The sequence below is a fragment of the Hevea brasiliensis genome, chromosome 5 (genome assembly GCF_030052815.1).
Source record: "Hevea brasiliensis isolate MT/VB/25A 57/8 chromosome 5, ASM3005281v1, whole genome shotgun sequence".
Classification (NCBI taxonomy): Eukaryota; Viridiplantae; Streptophyta; class Magnoliopsida; order Malpighiales; family Euphorbiaceae; genus Hevea; species Hevea brasiliensis.
Genome location: NC_079497.1, coordinates 103,054,492 through 103,064,919, shown reverse-complemented (window position 1 = coordinate 103,064,919; position 10,428 = coordinate 103,054,492).

Sequence of the window (10,428 nt, the reverse complement as noted above, 5' to 3'; positions counted from 1 at the left end):
GGTTAAGTTTCAAAGGTCAAAAATCACAGGAAAACTATCATTTTAGATGCTATTAAAAAATAATATTAAAAAATTATTTTCTTATTTTTATAATTAAAACATATATTTTAATATTTTCTGTTTAATATATTTAAAAAGTTGTTTTCTTAATAGCAGCTCTAACGCAAACAAACCTATAGTATCGTAAACAACAAGAAAGTGTGGGTTGGGCTACCATAAAGAGATTAAAAGTATATGAGGAGAAAAAACTACTCTTTAACCGAGTAAAAAGCTATACTATCTAATAATTTTAAAAAACATATTAATATTATCCTCATTTTAACAACTATAATACTCAATTTTATATTTTTTTGATCACTTTGATAAAATAAATTTCTTTTAAGCACTTTTTAACCAATATTTAAATTATTTAAAAGTTAATTTTAAGTAATTTTATAAAATAGTTAATTACATATTTTTAAATTATTTTATAAATTAAAAATATATTTTAAGTCAAAATTTAAAAGTAGGTAGCCAAGCTAAACATCTTTTAAATAACACCATTTTACTTATTACGAATTTTTTAGAGTTAATTTAAAATAACATCATTTTATGTATCATTTTAAATCCACACTCAAATAACATGATCTCTACGATTATAAAACTAATATGCATTCGTGATTCTAATGAATCAAATAAAATAAATACTTTTATCAAATTCAAATTTCATACTTCAACTTCCCCAATCAAACACAAAGTTAGCTAATTTACTTTTGTCGAATTCAAGTGAGTGGGTGGGGAAGTGAATATTTCAAGAGATACAAGTCAAATTTCAATACAATTTGACAAATTCAATAAAAGGGTCCTTTGCATTAAGAGTAATTGGCCTCTCTTTCCTAAAGAGTATTAGGGAGATAATGGAGAGTGATAAGATGAGACATCACTATACTTGAGCTATCACACATCTAGAATTAAATAAATGAAAATAAGTACAAAATATCTCCTTTAATCCCTAAAAATTACATTTTACTACCTAAACTTTCTACCCTTGACATATCAAAGTGTTAAGGAATTGATATGATTGTCAATGGCGAAAAAATGGGAGAAAGAGGTAGCAAATGAGTTAACAAAAAAAAAATGCAGTTCTGATTTTGAATCCATGCTAATCTCGTAAATCATGCAAGAGATCTATTGATTTTTTTTTCTTCCTTTTTTCAAGGTTTTTTTAATTGGATTTGGTGTTGTGAGAGATTTACTTTGTTATTATTATTATTATCTCCTATTTGGAATATATAAATTTAAAAGAATTTAATTCAACTAATTTCATTTTAGTCAATTTTTATATTTAGAATTAAAGAACTGAATTCATTTTAACTTAAAAAAAAATAATTTTCAAAGAAATAGAAAAAAGTATGACTGTGTGATAGTTCATTTTATTTTATTTTTTTGGTAAATGATTTATTCCAAACAAAACCTGTAATACTCACCATTTTCCGATGTCGGAATATTTGTCCTTGATGAAATATTTTGGAGAAGACTAGAACTTCACTGACAAGCAAGTGGCGGTAAGATATAAAAATATGTTCATATATGTGTGTTTAAAATGTTCAAAATATATTTAAAAAATGAAAAATATTTTAAGGGTTTTGTTCTTTAAAAGTTTTAAAATGGTTGTTTTAGGTAAAAGAAATTTTAGCAGTTGAAGATCAGGCTTTCGACAGCTGAAGTCCTTTTTATAGTTCAAATCCATTTGGGTAGAATTCGACTACCGAAAATTAAACTTTCAGCAACCGAAAGTCTCCAGACAAAGAGGGTATAAAAAGAGATCTCAGCTCATTTTCTACCCAAAATACTTGAGTTATCCTTTCTCTCTCAACTACTAGGGCATACAAAGAACTACTCTTTGAAGAGATTTCCTAGAAATTTTCAAGATCTGGAGGTGGATTCTTCCATTTGGAAGTGCTAACGAGTGGATTCAAGCTTTGAGGCTTTGGTTCTCTCACCTCCAAGCTCCAAGAAAAGAGGTAACTTTCTTTTCTTTTTGATCTAATAGGTAGATCTAAGAGAGTTGATGAAGAATTAGGTTTCTATAGCTTTAATTTCATAAAAAGTTATTTCAAGTTAAGTTTTTGGAAGTTTATGCTATGTTGGGTTGGGGAAAACCTAGGATTTTGAGTTTTAATTAATGTATGCAGGTATTAAGCATGTTTTCTAGTTGTTTTAGACTCTAGAAATGTGTATATATGATTGGGTTGTGTTTTGGAACCTTAAGTTGAGTTTGGGAGTTGATGGGAGAAGGGATCTATAGGTTTTCGACTTGGGAATTCTGAAAACTCCTAGGTTTCACTTTCAAAAGCCAGAGATTTAATAGCTGAAGCTTGCATTTTCTTAGAAAATCTGTAAATTTTCTAGGTTCGACAGCTACAGTGGCTACTGCCCAAAATGGGCACCTAACATTCTAAGGTTTGGCAGCTAAAACCTAGGACTCCGGCAACTAAACTTAGTTCTAGCCACTTTATTTCTCTTTCAATTCTAAGATTTCAAAACCTAATTTCATGGTTTCTAAGGGCTAGAATAGGATTTTTATATTATATATAGGATTTTAGAGCCTTGTATAACACTCTAGGGTCTAATTTTATAGGATCGGGATTGAGGGACTCTAAAGGGTAAGGATCCAAGAATAGCTCTCATTTGAGAAAAGAGGTTGATAGGCTACAAGAGGTGAATAACTCTAACTTTAATAAAATGAAAACTATTTACACGTAATTAATAAGCATCCTCATGCATCATGTCCTATTTATTTAGGATGTACATATCTAGAATATGAAGATGTTGCATAATTCCATAAATTACTGTTGGTCCATTTGTCACACCTTACCCCTCTGTAAGGCATAACATGATCCCGTAGAATACCTAATGAACTACCGAACTTCACCTACCGATAACTCATTAAGTACCCTACAAGGGATTTTAAAACAATTTTCTTATTTTTAATAAGTGGTGAGCATTTCTAATAAGTATTTTAAACATGTATTTAAGTTGAAAGCTAGTTGGAAATTTTAGCCCATTTTATTTTTCCACAAATTTTATAAAAATTTTGACAGAGTTCCCTCTGTATTTTGAGAAAACAGTTCTTCAAATACCTGTAAAAAGCACTTCTAAAAATTTTCTCAACAACTGCTTCAATTTCAAACTCAATCTCAAACAATTTCTCAACACATTTATCAACTTTCAATTTCAAATCCAGTATCCAATGATCATCAAAATACTAACAATCCATTTCATTCAAATTAAATAAAATAGTTCCATTCATATTTCATTAGAAACAAAACAATTTAAATAGATCATTACAAAATTTACATTAAGAGAATTTCAAACTACAATATATATATTACAACTTTATACAAATTTTATACAACTGCTCAAGACCCATTTTTACATGTCCATACATTTATGTGCAATATATACATCAAAAGAAATATTTACAATTAGGGTATAAATTATACCCGAAGACTTTAGGCTGAATGCTCCTCAATCTTTAGCAGCTCAGTCTGCTGCTCCTCTAGTCTCTGTATCTGCGACAGCAATAAAAGCTATCGCTGAGTACTAGGACTCAGTGGTGCACAACGTACTAAAATAATCTTTATGCAAAATTTAAATCACATTTATTCAAAAATTTGACTAAACATAAGCATTAAACACAAAACATGAATTATGAAATTTTAATTCAAACCAAGTTCATTTCGAAGTATCCAAACACATTTCATAAAATCCACAGTTAGATCATGCCATTCGAAACAAATAGAATCTCAATAGCCAGAGGCTAAAGAGAAATCACATCACAAGGCTAGCTAGCTCACATATATGGATATCCATTCACATCCTCTTCTACTGGCACACCTCAACACTTTTCCAGAGAATGAATCAAAATTCGAAACTGATTACCCCCACTAGTCATGTTAGTGAGGTGTTCAAATATATGGTTATGACACTGTGGTTTCAAAACTTATCTTAACAATTTGCTAAACATTGTCATTTCAAATATACACAGTAACTTTCAACAATTTAAGTCAAAACATCATAAATAATGTCACAAATAAATTTTCAACAATTCGAAGCAAATGTAAAATACATATTTCATTCACTTTATCAATGAACTTTAAAACATGGTGATGTTGTGCACAAACCTCAAGCGAGTCGTCCCTTAGCCTCGACTCGGTTCCTCGGGTTCCTTCCCGATATTCTTTTCAACTGAAACACACAATTTTACAATGTTTCAGTACTAGAACTTAACACAAATCCAAAATAAATTTAGCTTCACATTTACCTAGTTCTAACGTGTTAAATTCGACGTTCTCGAAATTTTTGTGTTTCGGGTTACTATTCACTATACTATTCAAGTCAAATAGTTGACTTTATAAGGCTTAATAGGTATGGGAATTCCAAATTCACCCACATACCACATTTTGGTTACTTAACTTATTGGTTGTGGTCATTTTCTCAAAACTTAGGTCTTTTAGGCAAAATTGCCAATTTTCGGTTTTGGAGTCCTAAGTTGCACTGTTTCATTGGCCCTTTTACTGTTGGAATTTGGCAAAACGTCCTTCATAGAAAATGTTCCTTATTGTCTTAAGTGTATTTTCATTTTTGGATCACCCCAATTGGAGTTTTGTAGCTCAAGTTATAGCCAAAATACAATTACCATCGCTCACGCAATCGCTCATGCTGCAATTTAGGTTCTGGCAGATTTTTGATCCAACTTCATTCAATAATTTGATCAAGTTAAGTCCATAATTTGGTCTAATTTTCTTCACACGAAATGTTCTTCTATGTCTTAGGTTTCCATCGGTTCAAGAATCGCCTAAATCGGAGTTTTCTAGAGAGAGTTATAGCCATTGGAACTTTACTGCTCAAATGGAAATCTGCAGTTTTACAGGTTCGGTAACTCAACTTTGCTCAATCATTTGGTTAGGTTAATAGCATAATTTGGGTTGGTGTTCTTCATGAAAGTTTTAGATCTATATCTTATCTAATTACTGGTAAAAGTTCAGGTCATTTTGACCTTCCTAGCTCGAGTTATGATCAAATGAACAATTAATGTTCATTTGGTCAGTTTATGCAGTGGCAACCTGCTCTCATTTCACTTTGGTCAATTGGTTCACTAAGTTTTAGTCAGTTTTTGGCCATGGTTCCTCAATGACAATTGTGCTATTTTATGTCTATTTTCATCCCCAATTGGTGGCATATCAATTGGACTTGTAAAAGTTCTGTTTTGGTCCTTCAAAGTTGGCTTGGTCATGTCGCAAAGAAGATGACCATTTGCCCTACGAATTTAACTTCCATTCTCACAATTTCCACACATCTCTTTTGGTCATTTTTTATCATTTTTCATCTAACATTAGGTCAAAGTCATTATTTATACATTTCTCCAAAATTTGCCTCAAAACTCTAAGCCTCCAAACCCTAACCACACTAAATTGTTGCATTTGATTAATTCCATGCATACATACATGTTTCTTCATCTCAAACAAGCTCACATATGTATTTAAATCTATCAAACCATGCAAATATACCCCTATACACATGCTGGCCGAATTCCACTTTAGTCCCTCACACATATTTTTTTTATTTTAAGTTTATTTCTATGCTTTTGATGCTATACATACACTAATTAAACTAAAAACTTGAAGTTTGCATTACTTACCTTGTTAGGTGTCTTTGAACTTTCACTTTCTCTCATTTTTCTTCAATTCTTTGATGACCAATCTTCCTCTAAAGTGATTAAATCAAGTTTTTATGAAGCAAGTATGGGAGAATTTGGGGTTTAATGGTGGTTTCAAAGCTTAAAGCAAGCTTTAATGGAGGTTTACAATGGTGGGGGAGAGAGAAACGTAAATGGGAGGAAGATGAGGCTTTTTACTTTTTTTTTTCTTTTCTTTTCTTTTGTTTTTATCCTTATGGAAGACTTAAAAATCCATTTAATTAATTTATTAATTATATGACTTATGGCATCATGCATGATGTCATCTTCCTACACTTTTTTAACTTTTCCATTTTCTCTTTTTTTTTTCTATTAGTTCTTTAATTTAATTCTAGATCCCGAAGTTTTCTTTTCTCCGATTTTATTTGACAGTTAGGTCAGGAGTCAGCTCTCGGGGTCAATTGACCAAATTGCCCCTCGCCGGTTCATCCAGGTTTGCAAATAATTCCATATTTCTTCCAGCTCCCTGACCTAATTATTTGACTGGCTTAACAGTTCTTTTTCGTGATTTTCTCTTTTCCACTGTGTTCATAAGGGTCCTAAGGACCGCAGCGTCACTTTTTACGGTTCGAAATTTGAGTTTAAAACGACTTCGCAGTCGTTCCCGAGGAGGTCACCCATCGCTGTGACTCTCGGCTCGTTTAACTTCTTTTGTTCTGTTTTTCTTATTTATACTTAACTAATTGAACATTACTAATTATTTGTGTTTGTGGCTTATCTAGTTGTCTTAAGTGTGGTTCTAATCCCTTAAGCTGTCCGACGACACCGGCCACGAATGCGATGAAATCTACCAGGCTATGCAAACGGGGTGTTACAATTCTCCCCCCCTTAAAATATATTTCGTCTCGAAATTTTACCTGGTATCAACCTCTGAACAGCTGTGGGTGCTGTCTCCTCATGTCCTCTTCTCGTTCCCAAGTAGCCTCCTGGCCCGAATGATGGTTCCACAGCACTTTTACTAATGGTATCTGCTTGTTCCGTAGCTACTTCACCTCATAAGCCATAATCTCTATGGGTTCTTCTTCATATGTGAGGTCTGGATTCACTTCAATTTCCTCTACTAGTAGTACATGAGATGGGTCTGATCGATACTTCCTCAACATAGACACGTGGAAGACATTATGTATCTTCTCCAACTCTGGAGGTAGTGCCAACCGATATGCCAAAGGACCCACTCTTTCCAGAACCTTATATGGCCCAATGAAACGAGGACTCAGTTTCCCCTTTCTGCCGAATCTCATAATTCTCTTCCAAGGAGAAACCTTGAGGAAAACTTTCTCACCCACTGCATACTCAATATCTCTTCTCTTCAAATCAATGTAGGACTTCTGACGGTCTGATGCAGTCTTAAATCGATCTCGGATCACCCTGATTTTCTCTTCAGTGTGCTGAACAATTTTGGGTCCAATCATCTTTCTTTCACCCACGTCATCCCAACACAACGGGGTTCTACATTTCCTGCCATACAAAGCTTCATATGGAGGCATCCCAATGCTTGATTGGTAGCTGTTGTTGTAAGCAAACTCAATCAAAGGCAAGTGTATATCCCAACTACCCTCAAACTTAATCACACAAGCCCGTAGCATGTCTTCCAAGATCTGAATTACCTTCTCAGACTGGCCATCTTTCTGTGGGTGGAATGCAGTACTGAAGTTCAATCTAGTTCCTAGGGCTCTCTGAAGACTACCCCAGAATCTAGAAGTGAACCTAGGATCTCTGTCTGACACGATGGATACTGGCACTCCATGCAGTCTCACAATCTCATCGATGTATATCTTGGCCAATCTTTCCAAACTATAATCCATCCAGACTGGCAGAAAATGAGCAGACTTAGTTAGTCTGTCGACAATGAACCAAATCGCATCATGACTCTTCTGTGCCCTCGGAAGTCCCATCACAAAATCCATCGTTATTCTCTCCCATTTCCACTCTGGTACTGGTAGTGGATGTAACAACCCAGTAGGTACTTGATGCTCTGCCTTCACTTGGTGACAAGTTAGGCATTTGGATACAAACTCTGCCACACCTCTTTTCATACTCATCCACCAGTAATGCTCCTTTAGCCCTCTATACATTTTTGTGCCACCAGGGTGCACGGCAAAAGGAGACTCATGTGCTTCTTTCAAAATGATCTTCCTCAATTCAACATCATTGGGAACACATATTCTGCCCTGGTGTAGCAGTAGACCGTCATCTCTGATTGAGAATTCTGGTTTCTTGCCCTGTCGGACTTCTTCCATCAACTTCTGATACTTCTAATCATTCTGAGCAGCCATTCTAATCTGATCAATCAACACTTGCTGTACATGCCATGCAACTGCTGTCTGCCCATCATCATTAATCTCTAAGCTGGCATGCAATGATCTTAACTCATGTACCAAAGACAAAGGAGTAACCAGTAGACTTGCCATAGTCTTGCGACTTAAGGTATCGGCCACAACATTAGCTTTCCCTGGCTGATAGTCTATCAGACAATCGTAGTCTTTTATCAACTCTAACCATCTCCTTTGTCTCAAATTCAGCTCTTTCTGGGTGCCCAAATACTTCAAACTCTTATGATCTGTGTAGATGTAGCACTTTTCCCCATACAAATAGTGTTTTCAGATCTTAAGAGCAAACACAATAGCTGCAAGCTCCAAATCATGTGTTGGATAGTTCCTCTCATGCGGTTTTAGCTGGCGTGATGCATAGGCAATGACATTTCGATCTTGCATCAATACACAGCCTAACCCATTATGAGAAGCATCACTATATACTGTATATTCTTTACCTGGAGTAGGTAAAGTCAGGACTGGAGCTTCAGTCAAACATCTCTTCAATTCATCAAAACTCTACTGGCATTTGTCCGTCCACTGAAATTTCACATCTTTTCTAAGCAGCTTGGTCAATGGAGATGCCAACATGGAGAATCCCTTCACAAATCTACGGTAGTATCCAGCTAAACCCAGAAAACTGCGAACCTCTGTGACATTTCTGGGTGGCTTCCAATTAAGGACAGCTTCGATCTTACTTGGATCTACCTTGATGCCCTCTTCTGATACTACATGCCCCAAGAAAGATATTTCTTTCAGCCAAAATTCACACTTCGACAATTTGGCATATAGCTGTTTCTCTCTCAAAGTTTGCAGTACAATCTGCAGATGTCTATCATGCTCTTCTGCATTCCTCAAATAGACCAATATATCATCTATGAATACCACAACAAGCTGGTCGAGGTATGGTATGAAGATAGTGTTCATCAGATCCAGGAAAGCAGCCGGAGCATTAGTTAACCCGAATGGCATAACCAAAAACTCATAATGGCCATAGCGGGTTCTGAAGGTAGTTTTAGCAATACTCTGCTCTTGTACTTTCAGCTGATAATAACCTGATCTCAGGTCAATTTTGGAGAACACAGCTGCACCCCTCAACTGATCAAACAAGTCATCAACGCGGGGCAATGGATATCTGTTCTTTATAGTCACCTTATTCAACTGTCGATAATCAATATACAAGTGGAGAGTGCCATCCTTCTTCTTTACAAACAATACTGGCGCTCCCCAAGGCGACTCACTAGGGCGGATAAAACCCTTGTCCAGCAGTTCTTGCAACTGCACTTTCAACTCTTTCAATTCTGTAGGTGCCATTCTATATGGCGTTATGGAGATTGGGTCCACACCAGGCATAACATCAATCTCAAACTGCACCTCTCTTTCTGGGGGTAATCCTGGCAATTCATCAGGAACACATCCGGAAAGTCACATCTGATAGGGATGTCCTTAGTCTTTGGACTCCCCACTTGGGTGTCTATCACATGTGCCAAGTATGCTTCACACCCCTTTCTGATCATCCTTTTGGCTAGTGCAGCCGAAATGATGTTTGATGGCAGTAAATGCCTCTCCCCATGTATTACCACATCACTGTACAAAGGGAGACCAAAAGTGACTGTCTTCAGTCTACAGTCAATCATGGCATGATGCCTGGCTAACCAATCCATGCCCAAGATGATATCATACTCTCTGAAGGGCATTTCAATCAAGTCTGACAGGAAAATATTTCCTTGGATCACCAAAGGACAGTCTCTATAGATTCTGTTGACCCGGACCTCTTGTCCTAACGGACTAGTTACTAGCACTTCAAAACCCATTTGCACACATGGAACAGCAAGTGAACTAACTATGCTAGCGCTAACATATGAATGGGTTGAACCCAGATCAAACAACACAAATACTTCTTAATCAGAGATAGAGAATGTACCAGCTACCACATCAGAAGTCTCAGCCTCTTCTCGCTGTCTCATTGTGTAGATTCTGGTTGAAGCACTTCCTTGTCCTGACTGACCAACTGTGCTCTGACTGCCTGAAGTAGTGCCTCTACCTCTAACTCTTCCTCTGCCAACTGACTGTGAACCTCTGAGAGCAGGACTCTGAATAGATCCCTCGGCAGTAGTAGGAGCTGGATTATATCTCGGAGCACTAGTATAGTCTTTAGCTATATGGCCCTTGCCACCGCAGTTAAAGCAGGCTCCAGTGGCACAGTAGCACTCCCCCCATAAATCTTGCCATAAGTCTCACAGGGGCGGGCAGAATGTGAACCCCTGCTCGACTGCTGACCAGACCTAGGGGGTCTCTATCCGGAGAATCAGCCCCTACCAAATCTTCCACCTCGACCCCTGCTGGGTCCACTAAACTTCTTCTTTTTCCCAGAAG